Source organism: Xiphias gladius, chromosome 19 (genome assembly GCF_016859285.1).
Source record: "Xiphias gladius isolate SHS-SW01 ecotype Sanya breed wild chromosome 19, ASM1685928v1, whole genome shotgun sequence".
Taxonomy (NCBI): Eukaryota; Metazoa; Chordata; class Actinopteri; order Istiophoriformes; family Xiphiidae; genus Xiphias; species Xiphias gladius.
The window spans coordinates 24,300,429-24,327,866 of NC_053418.1; positions in this window are offsets into that span (position 1 = coordinate 24,300,429).

Below are 27,438 nucleotides of genomic sequence, written 5' to 3' on the forward strand. Positions count from 1 at the left end.
TGGAGGGTTATGATTTTTCAGATACTGAAAAAAATAAGTAAAAACGACAATTCTATTTGTTTCCAGTTAAAATAAAAGTTGGTTGAGTCTTTGAAAGATTCAAAAAAAAATTTTTTTCACTTAAAAAAATATATGACTAAGTTTGACACCAAAGTTACTTGTGAAATTTGGACATTTTTTGCAGTGGTTTAAATTAGTCCCACTCAAATGATCCCAGATGAAAGACCCCTGTGTGTGGGCTCTTCACAGAAAGACGATGATAAAGTTCTCACATTAAAACATGGCATCGTGGATGTGTTTACTCTGCATTAGCATTTCATAGAGGCCAGCCAAGAGAAGCAATGGAGGCAGTTTCCATTGCTTTTCAGTAATGTTCAGTAGACTTTTTGTGATTCACCTGAAAGGTCATAAAGCAGCATGTCCAATCAATGCTGAGCCCCGTGCTGATTGGCTGTCTGCCTGCTCTTCATTGTTGGGTGCTTATAACGGGCAATGGGCTGTACTGATTTGCTGTTTGGAGAAGATTTAGGCCTGTCACATATTCAAACACACACTCATACACACAGGGGTTTTAAGGCAGTGGGGGTTATAGGATTATAAACAGGAGAAGTGAAAATTCCTGTTTGGGAGATCTGCTGCGGCTTAAGTTTCCCCATCACACATGTCAGGGTGGAAAAACTCCCAGGAGGAGGTGGGGATCGAAGCGTCAATCCCACACAAGGCTGAGGGTAAACACAGAGGTATTCAATGACCCAAATAGTGCTCTCTGGGTTACTTTTAGCCCTGCTTGTGTTTCTTGCCTGCGTCGCTCTGAATTGTAACGTTGCAATGCAAGTATGGTATATCCAACGCTTGCAGCATCAACATGCCTGACCCTTTTTCTGGACATAAAAGCAAGTGGATCATATGCTTTCACATCCGCGGATGAGTGTGACTAAGCTGCAAAACTCAAACTTACTGTAAATCTCTGTAAAAAAAAACGAGTCTTAAAGCTCTATGCAGATCTCATGCCTCAGTTTAAAATAGTTGAATGTCACTATATATGCAATCTAAAATGTGGGGTGCACCAGAATGAACATTTTTTTCACTGGATTAAAAGCAGGTGGCACATATGCAAAGAAAGAATACAGAGAAGGATTTATGTGCACCTCCATCCTACAATGTCTGAGACATAAAGCACTACAACAGTGTCCCAATCCTCCAAGAAAAGCTTCCAGTCGTGTTTGGAGAGCTCTGCAGCTACAAGTGAACATGCATTACAAAGCAGCAGCTCTTGAGTGACTAAGCTGGATGTCATCATCTGAGAGAGAGAAAGAGAGGCTGCAGGGGCCTGTAACAACAGAGAGAACAGCACTCAACTTACCACCAACTGTCAGCCACACAGTCATCTGAAATGGCTGCGTGTGTCGACACCTCCCTGAATCAGTGTTCCTACTTCAGAGTGTTTTTGTGTGTCTGTGTGAAATGAGTTTCATCACCTGAGCGTACAGCACTAACACCAATGAGGGATCTGAGGAGCAAAAATCCGTATGTTTTGCGTAAGTGTACGTGTGCTTGCATGCACGCATGTCATCATCTACGATTCTTTTATGTCTGCTAGTGTGTGTGTGTGTACATAACAGATGTTTGTGTGAGTTGCATGAGCGTGTTCTTACTTCACTATAAAGGACCTGCAGTATCTAAGATGAGTCGGTGTGTTTGTGCATATGCTTGTGTGAACTGGTGTGTTACACGTATGTCTGCTCGTGCATAATTTATTAGCGGTGTGTGTTGGTGCTTATAATAGGTATAGTAGAAAGTATTAATAATAGCAAAAATATGACTAATAATAAAGCTACTACTAATACTAATAATGATAATGTAATAGTAATTACAACATAATTGGTTTTAAAGCTGTTGGCTTGCCTGGGACCAACTTGAAATGCAATAGATGAAATGAGAAAATATCATTGTATTCACATATACCTTAGATGCTTAAACACTAAGTAAGTTTATGATACGTCTAAAGAGAGCAATGTTATGCATCAGTTACATAAATATTTGTGGAAGTCTTTTGTTTGTGCTTATTAACGTTTTACATTTTGACTGTATTCCCGATATTCAGTGTAAGACATGAAAATTTAACCCAATTTGTAACTTGTTCCATCGTTTGAGACAGCTTAGCAGCCACTTGTTTGGCATCTGTCCCGTGAATTTATATGACTGTGTCATCCGTGTAAATCCAGATTCCTACAACACAGATATGGGATATAAGTGATGTACAAACTAGTATAGAGCCTTGTGGTACTCCTACAGTAATGACTAATCCACGGCAGGGAAATTTTCTCACATTTTTTTTCTTGGTGAGAATTCCATTGATATCTGCTCATTAAATATCAAACTACAGCCAGGTGCCAGATGGTTAGCCTAGCTACGCATAAAGACTGGAGGCAGGGGGGAAAAAGCTAATCTGGCTCTGTCCAAAGGTTAAAAAAAAATCACCTTATTTGCAAGAAAGCAAATAAGTGTATTTCCTAAAATTATTATCTAGTCCTTCAAGAGGTTAAAAGGCAGGATTGCAGTGAGTTGCCCTCCTTGTTTCCCCTGTCATTGCAGACATGAGTTTCTCACACTTGCTTTCTCTTTGTCTCTCTTGCTGCTTCATCATTTTTAAACCAAAGGCTCAATTATCTGGTTTCTGCCAAGGGAACATATCTGTCATCAAGAAAGTAGAGGACTCCTACTGCTACTGTTCCCGTGCTACAGTCTGGCCCAAAAAACTCAGCACAAACAGGCTCATGATTAAGACACAGTAATTAAACCCTTTTTTACATACAAAAATGATTAAATCTAATTTCAATCAATTTGTTGCTTTCATAGCTTTAAAATATAGATCTGTCATATTGTTGGTCTTGGAAGCATGAAGACTCACAATACATGCATTAAAACATATCAGGAGGATCAGTATGAAAAACAAAGACAAGCGTGGAGTTCAAGTTATTAAAGCACTGCAATGATAAAATACCACTGGCAATTAGAACTGACTTAAAGTGTTTTTCAGATTTGAGATCCGACATCTAGCCGCAGATACTCAGCAAGTTCAGCAATTTTCAGGACAAGATGTCCAGAAGTGAAAATGACACATGACACCAACTGGCACTTCTGTTGACCTCTTCACATGAAAAAAAAACAAATATATATGGAGAATTTAATGTACTCTACACACCATTTAACACTACTGACGCTTAAAAAATTCAACCACCCATGAGAATATTCGATTCAGCAGCTAGTGGCAGCGGAGGTGATGCTGAGATCAGTCTTTGGCATGCTGTGCCCCTCTAGGTCGGCCAGAGTTTAGCAAAGTAGCACGGGAGCAGAAAAAACCCCAGAATGTTCTGTTTACTACAGGGGTTTTCTCAGGTGAGTTTAGGGCATGGATGATCTCTTTCTTCAGTCAGTGGAAGGCCTGGCATTAGAGGGATTGGTGCTGGTCTTAGTGGGAGCACTGGCTCTGAGAGTGAGGTCATGGCACTGGGACTCCAGCGTTCTCCCTCGGCTCTGTCGGGCCCTGGGGCTCCCTCACATCTGTGTGTTGTCTGACCCAGCAGCAGGCAGCTGCTCCCTCTCATTATATCCCCTAATGGATGGATCTGTTTCCCTCTGACCTCATCCTCCCTCCTGAACAACATCCCTCCATCACTCCATCCCAGTACCCCTTCGTCCAGGCACAGACCCCCTTTCCTTTTACGTCAGAAGCGCTGAGCAGGCACAACTCCAGCCTGCATTGGAAACCAAGGCAATGCTTTATATTACAGCCCACAAATTACAGTGTAATTATTTAGTACATAGGGTATATCAGTAAAATACTTATTGCGCACCTAAATATAAGTACAAAGGAAGAAGAAAAGACGTTACGTAAGAGGGGGTAACAACTGTGTGTTTAAGAATAGAATAGTAGAGCAACGAAACTTTTAAATGTGTTTTTTTCTATTTTTTAAGTGAAAATGCCACGCATAGTTTAGTCCCTTTTCTTGACATAGTTATTGTGAAAGGACAAATATATAAGCCTACTGTTACCCTTATTGTACCCTGTAATTATTCAAGATGTACTAGGTAAAGAAAAAGCACTTACATTGTAATTTAGTTCTAGGTCACTGCCTATATGCAAATGTGGAAGCCCAATTTTCACTTCCTTTGCAGCTATATATACACCCAGTAAGTATTTCATTGGTACTGTTTATGTTATTTGTATGCTGCAATCTAAAGCGTTACAACAACAGGTCAAAAAATCGTCAGTTTATGGGTTAGTCATAAATGCTCTCCTGTGTCAATGGCATGTGGTTTTCAGGATCATCCACACAAACTAACCAGGTCATAATTAATTTTAAGAGCACGTACAGAGACTTTGTTTTGCTTTGCAAAGCAAAAGGCACAAAAGTTGTGCAAACCTGCTGTTATAAAGACGAGATACTTGCTGACATGCACAATCTTCATTCATTCATTTTTTCTCCTTTTTCTCTTCTTCTGTTTTTTACGCTCTTGAGCCACATGATATTTCAGAAGTTTTTCCTTGTTAAAAGCAAGCATCACCGAAAGACATATGACCTTCATGTCTCTATTTCTCTGTGATCTCTCCACAGTTCAATCAGTTACCTCCACAATGCATAGCTGTGAGTATTTTCACCTATAGTGGCTGGTTGTGCGTGTGTGTGTGTGTGTATGAGAGCATCTGTGTGTTGCATTTATCTGTTCTGTACAGTCTATTGAAAGGAGGGGAAGAAAAGGCTGGAAAAGAAAAAGGGATCTACTCACGCAGAGCTCGCCACCTGTGTTTGCTGCTGAGTAAACAGGAGCTGTTGTTACCAGTGGAAGACAGCTTGTGGTTTGCTCTTTGGAGTTGAATTTCAACTTCGCTTGGCTCTTTTGATTTCACCGCAGAAGGCAAAGCGAGCTATCAACAAACCCTCCCATCGAAGCTTCTCTCGAGGCGTGTTGGATAGAATCAATAAAGCGTTGGTCTACCCCAGATATTTGTCTTTATCATTAGTGCAGGCCTGCTCTGTTTGAAGTGCTGTCTGAGAGGCAGCCTCAGACTATTTATAGGCTGGAAGGCTTTTTCACCATGCTCATCTCCTCTCATCTCATCATGTTTCCTCTCAACTCACCTCAGACTTGCCGAGATGCAGACTGAGGAATTACTCTTTTATCACACAGCTTCTGCGTTCATTACCGAGTGGCTTCGATTAATCTCTCCCATTGGTTAGCCGCAGCTCTCAGACCTGTCAGTCAATAAGTGTAGCTGGTTGGGCATGCCTGTTGATCAGTTAACATGAGGGGCATACCAAGAGAAACGGAGCGGAGGAAAAAGAAGATGAAGAAAGAAGCGGAGGATTGAAAGATGGAAAGAAAGTGAATTGGATTCAATGATAACCTCTTCTGCAGATGGACGGAAGCAAAAAAGGAAAATGGCAGACATTATGGGCCTTGTGATGATCCATGGGATATCTTAAATGCATTTCAGGGACACAATCCCTGGAATACCTGAGTGTGTATGAATGTGTGTGTGTGTGTGTGTGTGTGTGTGTGTGTGTGTGTGTGTGTGGAGGGTGGGAGTGGGGGGCAGACAGAAAAAAGGCCAAAATAGAAGTGTAGCAGCAAAACATTTGGTTGCTGGGCAACAGAGCTTCAAGCAATGGTAGTACTGAGTTATGAAGAATGGTGGTGCATGACTCAACTTCTCAGATTTGGTTTCAGGGTTGGTGTGGGGCAGAGCAGCGGGAGGGTGGGGGGTTGGGAGCGCAAAGACAGAGAAATGTCTCCACCTGTCCTGATTTGTCAGGGCCAGTGAACAATGACAGTGGTTGCTAGAGGCTTTGTCTCTAGGGGCTCGACTCTGGCATTAAAGGGGCCCTCAAACTGGGCTAAGGTTTAGGGCTCTCCTGTTAGTTTTGGGGTTTGTCCAAGTCATTTAAACAGCATGTAATCTAAAGATGAGCTCAGTGCATTGTCTTATTACATGTCTGTGAGGTGTTTTATAAGCTGAGAGGCTTAAGACAGAAAGTTGGACTAAAAGCAGGGAAAGACAGGATGTGTGGCTGGGTCAGTGGTGGCAGCACTCAGATCCTTTACTACAGTAAAGTACCAATACCACAATGTAAAGACACTCCGTTACAAGTAAAAGTCCTGCATTCAAAATCCTACTTAAGTAGAAGTACAGAAGTATCGTCATCTGAATGTGTAAGCAGCATTTTCCTGTTGCAGCTGGTTGAGGTAGAGCTAGTTTGAACTATTTTAGATACGTTTAGGTGTTTTAGTCCAGTGGTTCCCAACCTGGCAGTCGGTCCCCTCCAAAGGTTTGCAAGATAATCTGAGGGGTCCTTAGAGGTTTAATGGGCCACAAAAGAGAGAGAAAAAAAAGTTCTGCTACTTACATTTGTATCCATTTCATTCATTGGACTTTTTTCTACATGTAACTTTTTTTGGTGAAACTCATTAACGCATTATTTTACCTCTTTGGGCCACCAACTGTTACATTAGACAGGGGCAGGGGAACAGCTCGTACACATCTGAAGTGTAATAAGGTGTTAGGGGACACAAGCCAAAAGGTTGGACACCACTGGTTTAATCTTAAACAATGCATTGCATTTTAGGAAATTTCATATTCACTGTATTTTTTAATGTAAATTCTTAATCTGAGGAACTAGAATTTATAGATGTCAAATAAATGTAGTGGAGATGAAAGTACAATATTTCCTTTTGAAATGTAGTGGAGTAGAAGAATAAAGTAACATAAAATGAAAATACTTTAGTAAAGCTAGAAGTATCACTGTCTACCAGTACAAACCATTTTACAAACAGCTTTTTCCTCCACTGACAACATGGACCTTAAAGTCCTTGGTACCTTAGCCCCCCAGTCATTCTGAATGTAACTGTTGTGTTTTGAGTTTATTGTGTATGTTGTGCGTATTTGTGATTTTTGATTGTGGCCATGTGAATGTTGTCTGTGCAATGTTGCCAAAGGAACTGTGCTGTTACTCACTGTACGATAACGATATTCCACCAGCCTAGCTGTGTGGTCCTTAAGGTGATCTGAATTGAAGTATTTCAAAATTGCACTTAAGTAAAATGTACTTTGTTGCTTTCCACCACCGACGGTTGAGAGGGTTACAGAAAAGTATGGGCTCTAAAGATCAAGCCTCAAGCCCATTTTTTCCTACTGAAAAAAAAAAGAAATTAAAAACAGGTCACAAATATAAACTTTTTTTTTAAAAGTCCTTCAGCACCTGGGCACTGTAGTTTTTAGCAAACATTACTCAAAGAGGAAGAAATCATGGATTTGTTGGGGACCATTTTCAGCTGCGAATGAATACCCATTTATTGCACTAGTGAGTATTTACAAAACCAGGGCACTGTGTGTTATATCAGGCTATGACTAAACAGACAAAACTTTTAAGATCATTTAATTGTTGCTGTTTGTCTTTTCAGGAGAGTTGTACAGAAAATATACTGGTAATCAGCAGACATACTGTTTAAGAAGTACTTGTTTACTGGTTTCTCTCACTTGCCACTATTCCATCATATCAAATACAATCTTCCCCTATCCAAGTCTGAGCTACAGCATCAGATACTGTACAGTGCTCACACTGCCTGATGCTGGCTGCTGCTGTTGCAGCCAAAGGCCATCTGGTTCACACCAGGTAGTAACGCTTGTTGCAGGGAGTGCAGGATCCCTCGGATGTACAGCTGAAAAACACTACCTCAGATAACCTTGCAAATAAGAGGCTGAGCCCTCGAAACACAGTGTACGCTCCTGTGCTGATTACAGTGAACATGCATACCAGATGGGAAGCACACATGTTATTCTGTAGCGTACAGTGAGTCTGCTGGGTATTTTCTCTCATCCTCTGCAGTGGAATTTAGCTTGTAACGTGCTTTTTCCTTCCGCTAAGCCTCCAAATGACAGTGTCTCATACAACAACACTGAGGAAGAGCTACTCTTTGCTGCATGTTGGTAAGTTCGTTAACACTGCTAAACAATTATAAGAATGAGGTCTGAAATCCTCCTGTGTCTGTTCTGTCTGTCTGTGTGTTGACTTACTTGTGTATGTTTACTTACGTATGTGGTGCACAGGGTGTAAAGCTTATATGTGTGTGTGTTTGTGCCTTTGTGGGTGTAGGTGCATGTTAAAAAAATGTTTGTCCCCAGAGGCAGATATCAATATTTTGTATTGTATTTTTATCATTATTGATATTTTGTACTAATTTATTTACATACTACTCTATTTTCCAGCAAAAACCTCAGATATTTAATGAGAACTGTGTTGTAGAAGAGCCTCTGGACCACTAATACAAACATTAAACATGTTTCTGAAGCAAAGACTTAGCAAAGGTAAAATAGAGATGAAGGTTTAGTTAGTTGTGTTGCAGTTATGAATAGTTGTTGAGGAATTTCCTGAGAGAACTGAACAGTTCTTTCATCCTGAGAGTTACATGAGAGGATTGATACCACTATCATGCCTGTCTGTTCAATATGAGGCTGGAGCCAGTTAGCTTAGCTTAGCATAACCATAAGGATACTCCACATGGAAGTCAGTGTGCCAGACCAAGAAACTGTCCAGCACATGAGCCCTTGTAAAACCACAATGTGTCCCTTTTATACTTTGGTTTGTGTACAGATGAAATAAACAAGATATAACATGTTAGTTAGTGAGCTTTATAGGTGCTGGTAGGTAGATTTGATCACCTTCTAATCGGCTATTGGCTGACATTTTTTTCAAACTTAATTAATTATTCTGCTCATAAAATACATCCAAAATGTGAAAAATGCCCACCACAGTTTTTCTAACCCCCATGGCGATGTCTTCAAATTTTGTTTTGGACATTTGGTTGGAAAAACAAGCAAAGATTTATCATTGTAATGCTAAAGAACAGTGAAAAGCAGTAAATCTTCACATTTGAAAAGCTTCAACCAGTATGGAGTTGATCATCAGAATTGTTGTCAACTCATTTTCTGTCGATTAATTGATCATCAATATTGTTTCAGCACTATTTAACCCTATAATGTGTATCTAATGGAGCAAAATGCATACATTATTATGATGGTGGTATTATACTGTCTTAGTGTAGTGAAGCACAGTTGTGTTTGTGCGTAATGTAGAGCAAGCATTCCTTTTTTTCCAAATACCCTCAGGTGTAGTATCATAAGAACATGAATTCCTATTGTTGACAAAGTAAAAATGCTGGTATTTGAAGGTAAATTTTACAGGGTGCCTTACTTAATGCTGATAGGTAATACAGTAGCACTGTATAATTATACTGACATTTGGCACAAGAGCCACAGGACCTAAAAAAAATAACAGGACGAGAGCATTGTGGGAGATATATAATACACTGGCTTGAACATTTTTCCATACGAATATACCTTTAGATTATATCTCACTGTCAGTAGTATGGCACTCAGGATATCATAACATAACTGACTCTGTCAAAATTATCGCTGGTGGAAAGGGGGCCTGAAAAGGGGGACGGTTATGCACTCTTTCCTCAAGGTAAGATAGTATATATTTTTGGAGAAATCAGGAGATGATTTTATAATTATTTGTTTTTGATCTCAGATTTATTTCATTTCAGCCTTCCCTTGTGAAATTGATCATATATAAAATTTCCTTCATTGTCTAGTAGTGCTGCCATGGAAACAGATCCTTTGTTTTGGACTTGTAATCAAGGGACGATGATCAAGTCACTCAGAAGCCAGAGCCAGTTCCGCTCCCGTTCACTCGTTCATTGGCTGTGGTAATAAGTGTTCATTTTGCTGCTTCAGACAGCTGGAATTTTTGGTAAATGGGACGTATCATTTTATTATGTTTTCCATAGTTTTTGCAAATTGTGTATTTCAGTAATGTTTGTCTCAGGGGTACACTGTGAAAATGAATGTTATTTTATGATATTAAAAGTTCAAACTGGGGTAGAAGATCTTAAATTCTTTATGCTTTATTATCTTAGTTTGAAAGGTGTAGCTTGCAGTTTTAAGAGTCAAAGAGAGAGTTCAAAGGAAATATTATTAATGTTTTTTTTAGAAAATGAAAGTGGAGAGCTCCCCTATCCGTCCCAAAAGTTTTCATACAGTCCCTAAAAAATATTGTCTGTACATGTTGTGTGTCCCTCTTTTTTTGCCTCTTTTAAATGTGAAATTCAGTAACAGTGTGCACTCAGGCAGTATGGCATACAGGAGACCGTTTCATAACAAAAATGAGCTTTGGACACAGCTAACAGTTCTTTCCTTCTTGGAGTTTGTGGGTGTCTGGATGATGTCAGTCTTATGTAGCAGACTCAACACTTGCTGTGCTGACAACATGAGGCCTTGTCTGATAAGACAAGCCTGCCTCTCGCCTGGGCGGCCCTGTGCTGCTCCCCTGGCACCTGCTGCAACTCTTACTCTGGGATAGTGTCAAAGCCTCACAGAGATATGATCTGACCAACGTTTCCTGCTATAAATGCAATCCTGTGGACTGGCATGGACCCACCTGAGCTGCGCTTTTGAGCTCTGGAAACTCTAACACATACCCGTCATCGGCGGCTGATTTATAGTCTGTCAATGTGACCTCGAAACTTGGTCTTTCAAAATAAAATAAAGGATAAAATATCAAAATTGAGAAATCAAAATGACCACCTGAAGTTAAAAAATTCATTCACTTCATTATTCGTCACTACATAGGAACAGAAATGTCATGAGTGACTCCCTGAGTCTCGACAATTGTTCTTATCTGTCTGACAGAAGCATCACATTTCAGAGTTCCCTTCTCAAGTTCTCGCTATCAGTGCTTCATCTTGAAAGTCTACCTGTCAAAAGCCTCGATTTCATCCCTGACTGAGTTTGTCAGCTCGCAGTAAAAAGATAGATTAATCTACTGTTTATTTAGCTTGCCAGGACAATTTGTCTCTAGCTCAGCAGAGAGTGATATTGGATACTTTCTGCCGTACATACCAGTAATGTCACACCAAAACTTACTTGTCAGGTGCCTTTGTGTCCTGTTTAATTCATTCAGAGTGACTAGAAGAAGAAGCTTCAACACCTTGTTTAGCAACATTACAAGAAGCCAAAGGGTCAAGGGTCAAGGGAACAGGATCCTGACAAATGGAACCAAAACTGATGAGAATATTCATGAACTGAATAGAAAAGTATTGATAATGAAATCATATTTGCTGCTCCTACTGGGCTCCTTCCTTTGGATACACATTCACTTTCAAAATTTGATTCATTGCAAATTACTGATTACCTACTTCAAAATGCTGTCATCAAGATAATCCTGCTGATCACAATAACATCATAAATCCTTAAAACTTTTATTCAATACCTAACTTCCAAAATAAAATATGTAGTAAGTGTTGTTTAGTTCCAATTCAAATATCATGCTTTCCAAATTTTTCATAATCATAATCAAGATTATATCATCTTTATTAGCAACATATCTTTAAAGACATTCAAGGGCCACTAAACCAATTTTACACAGATCAATGTACATCCAAATGGATCTGAGAAAAATAACCCTGATGATGTCAGTCCTGCTTTATTAAGTGGTGTGTGGGTGAGAAAGACGTTTGAGTTTACCAGGCAGGGGGGTATAACGAAAGTTGGGCTAGTATGGGAGGATATCTCGGCCTCTGCTGCTTTGATTTTGACCATTTCTTTTTAAAATCTGTCTCTCACAAGCCCCTCAGCTTTATGGAAGTGCAATAATAAATCACTGTGATACCCCCTTTAAACCATATTTGTGCCCATAGCCTCAAAATCAATGTTTTTCCCACCAGCCACAATGTGTTGAAGACTCTAAAATCACATTTTTTGGCCATTTTTTGCTTTTATTATAGAAGCCAGAGGGAGGAAAAGAGTTGAATGAGAGATGGGGAATCACATCTAACAAAGGTACCCAGCTAGTATCAAAGCAGGGATTTTGCAGTTCATTGCCAGCGCTCTAAACCCATAGGCCACAAGGCCAGTGCAGGATTACTGTAAAATTGCATGGTGTAATTCAATAATCAGAAGTGCAGATACAGCACCTGTAAAAATACCTCCCAGCAGGAGAGAGCTGCCAGCAGTAGCTATAAATACACACGTATACTTTTTTATCTAATAGCTTGAATTTGATCCAGCATATGTGCACATCATAACTTGGTTAACCAGGTTAGACAAATGCTCCTTTTATGAAAACTGTGAATAAAGTTTACTCTGATGTTAAAAAGGCAACAGAAACATATTGCTCTGTCAGACTTTTCTGTTCTGTCTGAAAGGGTTTTGCGTACAATTTGATGTCAACAAACACCATGGTGGCCAACAGAAAGCCTGCACACGTGACCACAATGATTATTTCTTTCCTCTGTTAGAATTAACCCACTGTTGCTCACTTGAGGATGTAGTGGGTAACTGGTTTCTTCAGGACAACACCCGCAGGATATTTGAGTAAATAGTTTGACCAGATTGAGACCTCAACCAGAGATTGGTCAATACCTGGCTTATTCCATGCATGTAAATGCTGCCAGCAACATGAAACCAGCTTTTCTCTTAAAAGAAAACCCCTTTTTTCAAGAACCAGGCCTCAGCTGCCACCGCTAACAAAGAGCTACACCGTGTTCCCTAACATTAGCCAAGCACCAGCCCTCCTCACTCCATTGCACAGAGTTGTCAGACAGCGGGAGGCTCAGGGAGCTGTCACTTTGAATGACTTCATGAATAAGCCCGGGCCTTTCAGAGCCCACTGTGTGGCTGTAAGCTGTTTTGATATGGGCCCTAATACCTCTCTTGCACTTGGCCAAAGGGTTTGGGTTCAGAGCCCCTTTCATGAGGAGGGAACACTGCAGCGTTTGGCAGCTTGCAGTCTGCAGAGACTAGTGTGGTGCTTTTCTGCCTGGCTGAGAGGTACTGAGTGTGGCATGTGGCTCACACAGGGCTTGATGGATGTCAGTCACTGCTGCTCATCTCTTTCTTTGACCATCTGTCTGTCTGCCTGTTTTACTGTCTGGATGATCGCAGTGAATAATGTGAGAAATAAATGTTGTATTTAATTATCTGGTGTCTCTTTTACTTTGGGATTACTGAAATGTATATGACTATAATCTGACTGAAACACAGACCCTCCTTATCCCTCACACTTATGTTTAACACTGGTTGAAAAGTACAACTGAGCAGGGGGATTCTATTACAGCCCTTCATTTAATGGTGAGCTCCTCTGAAAGCAGGAGCTTGCACTTGGCCAATCACAATATTATCTTAGTAAGTCTTTTCTTATATCTGCAAGAATAAGTGGATATGTGAGCATAAATATGCACTTTCCGAGGCGTTAGCCCGGTGACGGAAAACTGGGTCCCTGGCAACTGAAAATGCATAAATCTCATGCTACTATAATGAAGTTTGGACAAACACATCCCTGAGATTGCATGTGCTGATTATAAAAGTTAGAAAGTGATAAATTTCATGGAAGGTTGAGGCAGCAGATGCTCCTGAGGTAAAGAGACAGACTAATAATCAGAGATGTAGTAGAGGATAAAACCTGATTTACATATACATTTACTGAGCCCATATTTTTATTGGTGGAACAGAGTTGAGTCAAGAATTTTTATGAGCTCAATTCATATGCAGAATCAACCTCACAATAATATCAAAAATGTACAAGATATGAAGATAGGGTTGTTCAAGGAAAAAAGGATAATTTACAGTTTTTCCAAATTTCCATGTCTGTGCTATTGCATAAATTTCGACTTTTAATTCTGCAGTGGTTCATCTTTAAATTTGATTAATCTTTTCAGGTTCTAAAGTTTGGCACCCAGATCCTTAAGATTTCAGTACTGTTTGATTTGGCATTACTGGTAACAGCAAGTGCGTCTTAGTAACGCAAGGTCTAATCAACCACTGAGAGCTACAAACACTCCTTAAGCGGATACAAACGATCAGAAATGCAACAGAAAACCAATGTTTTGTTACAGCGCAAGCAAACAAACATTAGGCTGAAGAGACTTACTGAGTCACGTTGTAATAACGAAGACCAAAGAAGACAGGTAACAATGTCATACAGCACTGGATGTCTTTCGCATTATATCCAGTACGTGCATGGATCATTATCTGTGAAAAAGGCATTTAAACCAGCATTAACTAATTTTTTTGACTGCTTCGTTGAGCGGAACAAACTGGAAGGCCAAAATTGACACATTATCCCCTTATAAAATTGATTTATGAACAGGTTTGCAAACAGTTTCCTTTTTACACATCTTACGAACACAGAGCAACGTTAGCATTCTGGCCACCGGGCAAATGTAAGTAAAATATCCACTCTCCTTTCAGCTGTTTTGGTCTCCACCAACTCCTGAGAAAATTATCTGGATCTTTAGCGGCTATATGCTCCACTGTACTCACCAGCTAGTTGCTAACTTTGTCTGTCTGCTGTTTGGGGCTGAGCAGGTAGCGTACAGTTGGCTTATCAGAGTTTTTTTGTCAAGAACACCTCCCAGCTGTATCCAGAAGCAACGCTGGTGAGAGTGAACAAAACAATGAGCTGAAAGATGCTAAAGCGCTCTGCAGGGGGCGGGGGAGGTGTATTTTACCATTTCACATTATTCTGAGTCATTAAATCTGCTGTTAATACAAAAATATTATTAGAGGAGCTTTAATATGAAGAAAACAATTATTATGACTTTAATGCGACAGTCATTACTTACACTGTATATATACACTATATATTGTGTATATATCCTGTTAATATTTATACTTACAAACTGCAAAGGACATTACTATTTAATTTCACCATGCACTAAAATCAAGAATGGGACATCTCTGGAGTTACGTGCATGTGTTGACAATGGATGTGCAATGAGTCACACTAAACTCGTAAATATACAAATAATCTTAATCTTAAATAAATATGGGTATAAGGTTAAATCCCAAGCAGTGATAACGTGGACTAACTACAGGAAGCTAAAGTAACACAAACACTGGTGGGCAGCGCCTGTAGATAAGGCTGGTTTGATCCACTGTGCAGTGCAGACCAAAGGCCCCTCTGACGCTGTCTCTGTGTTGTCTTACAGATAAAAGCCAGACCACAAAAAAGCCACTGCAGTAAGCTACCACAGCAAGTTATTCTTTCTGTCAAACGTGTTTCTGTTGACTTGCTTGTTTGTATATTGGTGGCTTGTCCCTTTGGAATCTGAGATCGGTTCCTACGCTTACAGTAAACCCTGCAACAAAGTGGGAAAAGTGCTCAGGTTTCTTCTGTTTGATTCTTTGTCTGGATATCACAGATAAAGATCAGCAGAAGAAGTATGCTGTTGTTATAGATAGGTATGACAGGTAAGATGTTAAGTAACATTATGTAACTGTGCTTTTGAAGTACTTTCACTCTGAACATCCCAATAAGAGACAGTGACTATAAATTCTTTGTGTAGTTTGCATGTACACGTGGCAGATGTCTTATGTTTGTGTGATTTTGACTTATTGCATTATAGAGATAGATTCAGATTCAGGTTCCACAGAAAAACTAAAAAACAAAACAAAACGAAAAAAAAACAAAACACTTTTTCTAAGTGTACATGTCCAGACTGACTGTATAGGAGCAGGAAACAGTCTGCCTTTGATAAGATTTGAATCCACACTAGACCCAAACTGAGCTGTGCTGACTCACTGCTTTAAACTCGAACACAGAAATGATCAGCCAAACATTCTCTCCTTCTTTCCAAGAAAGCAGAAAATAACAGCTCTCATTCCAGGAGATCAGAAGGCTCAGCTATGTATTACTGCCATCTAATGGTCAGGGAGCTAGAAAACAATAACTTTACACACTTCTATCTCAGTATGCAGTTAACTGTAACAGCTGTTACATAAGCCATAGCCCTGTGAATAAATGTTTGATTTCATTTTTCACACGCACAAGAGGAATATTTCCACATTTGTTTTGGTTACTGCATTTTTTTTTTATTGATTAAAGATATAATAAGTAAAATCCTAAGCCCATTGCTCCACACATGGCAACAGAGTTGGCCTGTTACTGAGGACATTTTCTTTCAGGTGTGTATTTGTGTGTTCCTAATCATTTCCTGCTAAAACACCTGCCCAGACATTGTTTAGTAACAACTAAAATCACAAGCTGATTCAACCTTATCAGATCACACCACCCCACCTCCTTTGTATCAGTGGCTTAACGCTCTTAAGTGTCTTTGTGACTTAATTACATGTATCAAACATCAAATAATGGCTGCAGCTGGCTCGTGGCCGTGTGTACAGTGCAATAACTCATAAACATTGCATTATCACAAAAGCAAAAGCACAATGGGGATGGCAAAGAGTATCAGTTTCACAAGCACTGGTCAAATAGAGCTCTAAATGTAAGAAAATACTGACTGAGAGCAGTGGGGAGATAAACACACACTTAAAAGCAGCACGTTGATACACTGTATCCGCTGTCAGAACAATTCACCTGCCGCCATCTCTCAGCATGGCCATTCACGGCCTAGCCATTTCTTTTCTATCAGAGCAAATTGACATGTCATCACTTGACTATATTGATCAAACCTCAGGTGCAAAGTAGAGCCCCACGCCGGACACCTTACCTAACTTTTTTTTCCCAAGCATTTTAAAACCTCCCTTTTTCTTCAGTGATGTGACACTCGCTGCCTCTTTGGAGTTCAGCGTTGGTAAACACGACACTGAAAGCTGCCGTGGGCTCCTTTAGAAAACACTACAAAACATGCTTTAACTGTGGCTAGCCGGCTTTCAGTGCCGTTCAAACACAGAGCTAATGTGATCCCAGCTAACCTCGGTGCCTACGGTGGTCACACTAGTGTTGTCTGCTGACAGCTCCTGTTAAGACTCTATTGTGTTGACATGGCTGTGGAAGACAAGAGAGGAGGTAGTTAAAAGCACAAAGGGGACATGGTACACACTCCTTTCTTTCTCTCTCTCATCACAGCTGCCTTTTCTTCTAGCTGCTGCTCTGTCGATCATCCTGGATGAATGGGGATCTCCAAGCCTCTCCTCAGCTCCTGAGGATGGAGGGTAGTGGGGAGTCTGGATGGGGGTCTCACTGAACTCCTGGACCGCCAAAGACAGGTGCAGGCCAAGATATGAGAGGCTCATAATGGTGCTGACAGATAAGTTGCTCTCAGAAACTTTGGAAGGAGCTCAATGGCTTCCTTAGCCCCTCCAGTCCCACTCTTCCTCTGGTCGTTTGTCTCAGGCTAACTGCTGGAGCAAAGGTGCTGTTGTGCGTCGTCGCTTGCACATGTTCAAAGCAAAGGAAAGAAAAATAACCATGTTGTAAGGATGTATCTGTTTTCCCCCATAGTGTGATTCACCTAGTTCCAATTCAGTTTAGTCTCACGGGGGAAAAAAAATTCACTTTACTTGGACAAGCTTTAGTGTTTACAAGACTTTTATCAGGGTGTTTATCAAATGTGTGGGACCAAAAGCTTGTCCCAATAAATTTAAATGCATTTAACCCATGACAGAGATATTTCTCACTATTGATTTTCATTTTACACTATTGATTTTCCTTTTTTTTTAAATTTTCCCCTAATTTAATTTCTCGAAATTTTAAAAATTCCAATTTGTAACCTCTGGCATAAATGGGGACTCTGAGTTGTTTGGACTTAGAAAAATACACTATTACCAATGAAAGAAAAAAATTAAGTTCTGACAACAAATTTAAACTTATCTCTTTATTGAACAAAAGTGAGTACGTGCTAATAATTTTCTGTGTGTTCAGAGAGACTCAAATTTGCCAAGAATTGAGTGAATTGAGGCTAAGATTCATCTGCTCTACTTGAGTGAAAAATGTATACTTACGATAGAACTTTATGATCCAAGAGGAAAACAAGGAAACATAACAGAAAGAAGCTGAATTTCTAGAGTTCTGAAAACAGTCAGGCTGAGCTTTCACAAAAAACACATGCACACACATCACACACAGGACTGGTACGCTCGTTGCCAGCTAGCTTAGAGCTAACGTCTGTACAGTTGGTACAGTGACTGTTTGGGGTGAATAAATACAGACGGGACAAATAGTCGAGCTGGGAAATTAATGTGAATGATGCAAGGCAAAAAATTTGTAATCAATTACACTGAAATAACTCTTCTTTTATTACAAACTCAATGTAATCACATGAGTTTGTCAGGTTCATGTCAGGTCAACTTAAGCCGCCCAGTTATCACTTTCATAACTTATGTTCATGAGTTCTGATCATTTACGTACTGTTAACCATTTTTAACTTTTTATCATACTTCCAATAATGCATTGTATTTGGGTTAGAAATCTCAAGAAAGCTTTCTTCTTTACTATTTTAAAGAGTTACATGATGGAAGCTTATTATGTATCTTTTTATACATGTCTCAGACAAGTCACATGGTCTTGTCTCTGATCAAAATTAAAACAGTGCAAATCATCCATGATGGACATAGTGTCTACTTCAGCTGGTCCCCAACTCCTTCTATGCAAATAAGTTAAGTCACACTATAGGTGCCAAGTAATACTGGTCTTAATCTGACCATGACTGCTAGCTATAAAGCACAAGCAGTAACCAGGTGCCAAATGTGATGTAGTTATACAAATAAGAAATTACTTGAAGTAAGCGTAAATAAAAACAGGAACTTTAATGTGGGTACAATGTATAGACAGCAGTTATTTTAATTTTGTTTATTACCTTACCTAATTCCAAGTTTTCTCAACATTCCATTTTTCACAGTGCATGGGAGCTGAAATACAGTTGTTTGAATCATGAAGGGTCCAACCTTAATCCTTTGTACCAACTTCTGTTCACCAAAATGTTTCATGTCCTGTTTTGGGAGACGTAATCATGCTTTCCATATTAAAAAATGCTAAAGGTCACTGAGGTCACAGAGACAAAGGCCTTTATGAGAGGGGTGGAAGCCCTGTGTGCCAGGGATGACAGATGCCGAGATGTGATTGGCCTGTGCCTGCACGGATGGGATTCGCTGTCAACAGGTCCCAATTAGTCCAATCAGAGTGGAAGGAAACGGCACAGAAAGGATACTTTGTGAGTGCCACTGTTTGTAAAGCTGGAGGCAAAAACAAAACACAATCACTGGTTCTTTCTTCCCACCCCACTGGGCCGTACCAGACTCTATGGGGGCAAATGAATTTGAGATTTAGACTTTTTGTAGCATTGCTTTGTTGACACATGTTGCAGTATGGGGGCTACATTGTTACAGTCTTAATGTTGCTGTTGATGTAAATATTGCCTTGTCCATGCTATTGTGTTTCTGAATAGTATTCAATGACCAGAGCTACTTCCTGCCACAAATGTGTCATCGAGAGCCTTTCAGATTGCATGCAAACACAGCCCGAAATCTAAGCAGCCAGCTGTAGTTCACATGAAAAGTTATTCATGTGAGGAAAATGGAGTCAAAGCAGCCGAGAAGTGTACACCACAGAAAACAGATGCCGATTCACATTTAGTAAATTCAACAGTGAACTAACATTGTGTGTGACAGGTTTTGAATCACTGGGGAAAACAGACAATCAGACATAGTGATGGCTGGAAAAAAATGGACAAAGTCTTATTGAAAAAAAGTGTAAAAATAGACACAGTGTTGATCATTTTCTTTGAATGATTAAATACATAAAAACAAACACAATAGGACAATAAAAATGCTGTGACAATATTAGCTAGACTGTGCAGCACTTTGAGGAACTTAAAAAAATACAGCTTTATCTACTTCATCATGCTGAATTCTCAGCAGATAACAGAATATGTATTCACATAATTAAATACACGAAATCTAATATCGCATTAGGATTCACTTAAGCAAATGACCATCTTGGGACCTTGACCTAACTAACTCATCAGCCAGGGTTTAGCGATTGATAGGACATTGACCCTTGACCTGAGGAAGTCATTTAGATAGAGAGGCACTGAAGGTCTGATTCATGGTCAGAATATCAGTGGAGTCTTGATACCAGAGACGGCAGAAGTGAAGATGGACAGGTAATTGTGGAGGTGGAGCAGGGATGTCTTCTTTCTCTCGACCTTTCACTCCCTTGTAATTTATATTCAGTATATTTTCGCCAATGTCTCATCTAAGAGAAATCCTATGCAGTGTACATTTCCACATCTACTGAAGTGATCTTACTGACATCTCAAACAAAGGGAAATGTTTTCTCTTCTGAAAACCTCTCCACCAGATTTTGGTTTGTAATTCTTGGTGTAGACAACAGGGGATTGATGTGGATATGGTTTGGAGGTCCTTTATTATTTCGTAAAGCATATTATTTTGGGGCTGTCTGAGTCCTTTAAAAAAATGCTCCCACTAATATTATGACAGGCATCCTATTGGAGCGTATTGTTGTGAATGGCCAGAGGAGCAGACGGATGCCAGCCTCCCATGGCCTGATCTCAGATTTCTCAAATATGGTTTTTCCACTGTACAAGTGTACCATGACACATACTGACGACCACAGTGTGGCATGTTTTTCCATAGTGTTGTGCAGTTTAGTTTGGTTAAAGTAACAATCTAAAAAATTTACATAAACAAATTCCATTTTCAACCCTGTATTGCTTGGAAAAGACAACAGTGATCTAACTGCCGGATCATGAATACTTTTCTCTTTGGTCATATGATCACTCATCTGTTGGTAGGCTCTGCCTGGAAAATGTTCTTAGAAAATGATATGATGAAAATCATTTTATGCTTCCAGTAGCAGTGGCAGCAATGTGATGAAGCTGGAAAGATAGCATGAGTAACAATATCCTCTATGACAGGCAATTGGATGCCACCTTCAGAAATGTAATGAAATGAAAAAGCTGACGCCATACCTCAAATACTGACAGTGATCTCTGCAACAACCAAGGAGATCATTTTTCACAAAAGAAGAGACAAAATATCAGGATTCTGCCTTCACTATTGTAAGTTATGACAAAAGCATGCCAGTACACCAAAATACACCGATCAGCCACAACATTAAAACCGGTTTTAATGCTTTGGCTGAGTGGTGTAAACTAGGAACATCAGGCTTATTTAACTCCAATGGTACATGCCTTTTAAAGTCCCCTTACACTCAAAAATGTGATTGGCTTATTGTTACTTTACTTGGTTATTTGAGCTCCACTATGCAGAATGACATATGTGCAGCGTTTGACACTAGAAGGCTGTTTTCACACTCATCTTCTCAAGGGGGGGAAGTTTCTCTGTACTGACCTTCAATCTGAGTTTAGTATGTGTACGTACAAGTGTACATTTACATTCTGGATTGGAGGCCAATCATGGTCCAGCATGCAACTTACATGTGGAAACTTGGAACCTCTAGTGCAAATAAACCGAGGATGGACTTTTCACGCAAGTAACACCTTGAGTAACACCTTTTTTCTTCTGATTGCTTAATTCGGTCATCTTGCAGTTTACCCAAACATCACAGGGGAAAGAAAGAATGAACAACTGAAATGCAAAGATAACTTTTCTCTTTTGATGAACTGCTTTCCAAAACAGTTTAGTCCCAGGAGGATGTGACAGGCTGAAAGAAAGAGTAGACATTGTTATGAAGTGGCAGTAACTGATTTCAGTCATTGTGCTATCTCATCGTAAGGGGATACACTGAGCTGGGAGGTTATTTTAGGGTTCACAGTCACATCTAAGGATGTGAAGGATCTCTGGTTTTTTCTTTGGTATCTGAAGGACGACACTGAAGAATCTGTTCAAGATCAAAGCCTGGAGATCAAACACACTGCATCCATAGGAGAAGGAACACAGTCGCATGGATCTCAATCACTGTCTGTACCTAAAACCAGCAGGCCCAAAGAAGCAGCTGAGTGCTACATGTAACAAACCCCACAGGTACTGCTGTCAGCCCTGCAGAGACTACGGTACAAGACCAGAAGGTGGCTCAATAAGGCCATGACTCTGAGCCTTTTGTTCCCATGGCTATTAACCAGCAGCCTTGTGGAGGGCAATCATACACAGAAAAGGCCTGTCCCCAAATCCAGAGTCTACAGTAGGAACAGACCAGGACCAGGACACTGGTACCTAGAGATACTGCCAGAGGATAAAAAGGACTCTGAGACACGAGTATTAATTAGCAATAACCTTCATCTCAGAGCAACAAGGGTCATCTCCATTAAAAAATTTTTTCCCTCTTTTCCAAAACATTAAGCCCAAGGCATCTTTTGTAATGGGCCGAACACACAGTCTTACACAACCAGGCAGAAATGTTTAAGGGCCCTCTGAGATTTCCCCTGAAGGCAGTATTCTGAGAAAGCAAGGGGCTATATGTCATTTTATATGGAGTGTAAGAGTGAGTGCTCTATCATTTGAGCTAGTAAAAAAAAAGAGAAGAGAAATCTGTAACCAGTCTGCAGTCAGAGATTCTTTACTCTGAGCATTTTGGTGGTTCAGTGGGCTAAAGAACATACTGAGTACACGGTATCTAGATTTGTGTTAAAATCGGAGACTGTCCTGACAAAACACACAACACTGGCTTGTTGTTCAACACTCAAAACAACCTATGATTATGTTTTACTGACAAGTGACCAGTTGTGGTCATGCAAATAACTGACTATCCCCTCTCAGAAGCAAGGGTGGAAGTAGCATGATGTTGTAAAAGTGCACCACAAACCACCATAAAGCCAGGCTTTGCTATGTATGACTTGGACACCAGAGACAGTCGTTCACATCCCATCTCCTATCAACAGTCAGCGTTGGTTTCTGTTAAACATGACCACAATCTGCAGCAAACCTTTACCAAGTTCCTCACCTCAACCAAACGGGTGAATAACAAAACCTTAAGGAGTAAGTTTGGTATTTTAATTTTATAATTGTTCATTATTTCAGGGAAGCTGCCTGAATATGATTTTCCTTGTGACCAACATTCTGCTTCACAGTCATTCTTAGGAGTTAAAGCACACTAAACTGAGATGTTCCAGTGAAGTAGGAGCTTCCTACTTCACAGAACAGAACCTGACCTGGTAAGGGATTTGAATTTGCTACCTGTAAGTCACAGTCTTCTCTTAACTTTTCTGGCTCCCTCCACCACTGGAGGCATTTATACAGGTGGAGGAAGTGAACAAATGTTTATCCTGAAGCTGCATTCCGTCTGTTAGTTTGAGTGACTGATCTGTTGCAAAGAGACCTTTGATGCTGGAGATGATGCACCAGCTAGCTTCCTCCGTCTGGACGTTCAGGAGAGGACCAAGCACCACCTGCCAGTCAAACTTAATTTACTGGAAGAACCAATCTCGCCTGAAGCAGGAGGAGCTCCCAATGCTCAACATACCTCTCCAGCACTGACTGAAATGAAGTGAATGTCTGAATGGCCCTGACAGAGCTATAGAACAGCAGGGAGGTATAGTCAGATGTACACAGCCCATGTTTGTGCAAGTGTGTGTGAGAGAGAGTTTGATGTGGGCTGTTAAGCATATACTGCAGTGAATGCCACCCCTTCCCAGTCTTAATAAGTCCCAATGTGCAGCTAAACCAGCAAATGCTGTTATTCTTCCAGCAGCGTTCAGTCCACACGGACAGCGCTTCTCTTTACTAGCCGCCAGGTCACAGCATACCCATACAACCTAATAATACACAGCACACACAAGGCATGCTCTCACAAATATGAATAGCTTGGTGAGTTATGGGATAGCAGCCATTGATGGAGAATATGGCTAGACAACATGGTTTTTTGTGTTTTAAAATGTATGATTTTAATCCAAAAAATAAAAGTATGAGTGTTGCTTCCATAATGATCCAGGATGGAAAACATTGCTTACAATATACTGTAAAACCTCACAAGGAAACTCAAATGAGTATGAGAATAAAAATAAAAAACTACTGTATATTTACATGCTTGTAATCCAACTAATTACAAAAGTCTCAGAGGAGGCTCAACGAGGACCAAATATAGAAAACCAATGCAGATATGATTAGTTGTACACAGTATGTAACATTCAATATCTATAATTAAATATGACTGAGTATATGAATTATAGGCAGTATTGTTGTAATAATGGTAAGGTACACAATACACAAGCAATGTGTATTTGTAATGTGTATTAAATTAAAATGTAACCTTTCACTCAAACAGCTCTGTTGTTACATCTTTTCTATATTCCTGGTTAAATGAATAGGGTCCCTCGGGTGCTCTAGTATGTAATTTATGGTCAAACAAAAACCGTTGAGACAAGGACTTATGGCCTGTGAATTGTTTGTGTTAGCTGCCCCATAAAAGGCATCACCTTGTCAGCTTCAGCAGTGTGCAGACTAGAGAGTGAACAAGGCTGAGTGTGTGTATGAGTGTGTGTGTTGTACGTGGAAAATCAGCTGCAATCCAGATGGCCTTTTAGCTCACTACTTGCCACATCTCAGACCGGCTGCTGGACTAAGAGAAAGCTGTAAGATAGTGGGCTGCCTAAAGAAAGAGAGAAATACAAGCAGGAAAAATCCCATATAATCTCACAAAAGACCCCACCAAACTGTGGGCTTTCAAAGTAGTTTTAGAGAAAACATTATCATTATTGAATGCAATACAGTCCATCCCAAGAGATGTAGTATATAAGATATGTTCTCATGTGAAAAAGGTTGACCCACAACAGCTTTTGAGCACATGCTATTAAGAACTCACATCAGTAATGCTATGGATGATTAAAACACAGTATAGTTGGATTATTAATAATACTTAAGGGACACATTGTAGTTTATCTGGCATGTTAAGCAGTTGTTTTGCATGTCTTTATATCATTGTTAGTAAAGTTTGACTAATTCCAACTCAGGGTCCACTTACTATGTTTTTTCAGAGCTTTCAGCTGTATCAAATCATATGGAAATGGAGGCCAATACCCAGAATCTGCACCTCCCAATTTACATCCAAAAATTAGGTGGCAATGCAGGAAGAAATGTGCCCTTTATGTAGCGAGACATAGAATAAGGGCGTAAGGGTGTAGAGGTCAGGGTGATGGATGGAGTTTTAAACTGGCGACCAAAGTTCACCTCACATCAGGCCTGCAATGAATATTTGCATTTTTAAGGACTGCCACCACAATCTTTTCTAGCCTTAAACAGTTACATAACCTTAACCATATTTTATTAATATTTTTTTGCCATAGACATGATCTTTTCCTAACTCTAGCCATATCGTGCTTGCCATGCAAAGATATCGTAGGAAGCACATTGGCACTGGAAGTAAAAAACTGTGGAATTCATCTACAGTTCTACAGTTCTGCAGAATTGTCCAATATTTACAGTCTTGGTCATTGGTTGAATCAGTTGAAAGCTCCGGGAAAAAAACTGTCAAGAGGACCTTGAGTTGTTGTGACAAACAATTCTTTCCAATGGCAAGAATGAACTTTCATGTTTAACTTTAATGTAAAATGGACAAGAAGTTTTAAATGTGTTGCCCATGAAATTGTATTAACTTCTAATCTTGCATTTCAACAGATCTATCTCCGTGACAAGCAAGCAAACTTGATGATGGTGATGAAGACCATGAGATACAGTCGCAAGCTCAGTAAAGTGTGAAGAAGTGCACCTTGAGTTAAAATTGTTTTGTAAAACTACTTCAAAGGCCAAGAATAAATTTTCATGCAGAATTTAGATGATAATAAACACAAAATTCAGACTACGGTCTGCAAATGCTTTCAGTTTTACAGCATATACTCTGGAGTACATAACAAAGTCTATTAATGTGTCCTGTAATTTGATAGGCAGAATATGGAGCCAACAATGACAGTAGCTATACTGGGGGGGTCATTTCCCACTGTGGCCACCCACTAAATATATATGCATTCAGAGCTTTGGATAAAAGCACTCATCAAATGGCATCACGGGTGTTATGAGCAACACCCCTTCTCCTGTGTCAACATTAACATGATTAACATGCTAAATTATCTTTTTTATTCTCATAAATGCTCTAATGGAAATGTTATTCTCATCAAAAGCAACCACCAAAGTCCAATATGCGGATTTACTGCAAAATCTGTAATCGCTGCTAGCTCTGAGGTAATTTAATGCCTCCCACGAAATATGGATGATGACTTACCATAATGTGAGACGCCAGCGTGTTTTAGCTTGTTTCCCAGGCTGTTTTTAGATGTGTTATGGTTGTGGGTATCAGTCATAATGCCAAGGTCATGGCTTCTAGATGGCTTTTCCACTATTAGACCTCATTATAGCTCATTAGGCCTCAGCTGCTTGTCTCCTCACCCCTCATAACATGCTCACACACATTTATACACATATAACCCCTGCTCCAGATGGACAGATGGACAGTCGCACATGCACACACAAACACACACATACAATACACAAACACAAATACAACCGGCCCTGCTGCCCCCTGTCAAACACACCCCTACCATGCCAAATGGCAAATAGCGGTAGCTGAGTGTTCCTAGAAACTGGTGTTTGGTAAATGGAGAAGGCTGGGAGTCAGGGAGTGGGCGAGTGCAGCAGGTGGTTCAGTTTCAGGTCCCACTGGGTGCATTCCCTCACTGTACACCACAGGCCAAGGTAGCACGGCTGTCTGGAAAACAAGTTCATCAACGGCTTCTGACACACTGCTGCTTGACTCTGAGTGGGGGTGTGCGTCGTAATGGGAGTTGTTGTGGGCCAAAGACCCATCACGGCCCAGTCAGGCTTCTTCTGTCCCGCCTCTCCTCAAGCAGCACAGTCCTCCATCAGAGCTAACCCCTCTCTGCATGGGGCTTCATCTTCTGCCATTAAAAACACAAATTGAACTTCACTGGCTTTCCACGGATGTTTAGTAAAGATAAAATGAAAGAGGGCTAGAGGTTCCTGGCAAACTAATACTGCCTCAGTTGCAGCTAAACTATAGGTCTGTGAATTCTGATTCCTAACGAGACCCCCCAAAAAAAAAAACTGATAAAAACAAGATTATGTGTGGGAAAAGTTAGGATTGTGCAAAACGGAGTCCAACAGGGAGAAAAACATGAGCAGTCATATGATCATACAGGTTTTAAAGAAACCCCCAGGTTAGCCAAACCTTTTTGGAACAGAAAACCCAAGAAAACTGTAAAATGATTACACAAACTATCTGTTGAAATATTCCAAACCTTACAGACCAATGTCCTGTTACATCTTTGACCTACCATACATACCGTAGCACCCAATTTTCGTCTGCAATGTGGGATTATTACCAGCATTTCAAGTGCGCTAGTTTTTGGTTTCACCTTCCTATAACCTGTCTAAACATCCAACAGCTTGTGTTTCTTGTCCCAACAGACTTCACTGTAGTGATGTCACCAAGTCTCCACATCTCAGCAGTTATTTAGATGAGTGCAATGTTTCAATCATAACTGATAGAAAGGATGGCAAAAACAAGTAAAAGACCCAAGTTGAAATAAATTAAAAATTTTCTCTAACGTAAGGCTCAAAAAACATGGGACCTTGAAGATTCATATTGGAAGTATAGTGTCACGGTACAGACCAAGCCTATGAAGCATTTGCTGAACAACAAATATTGTGGC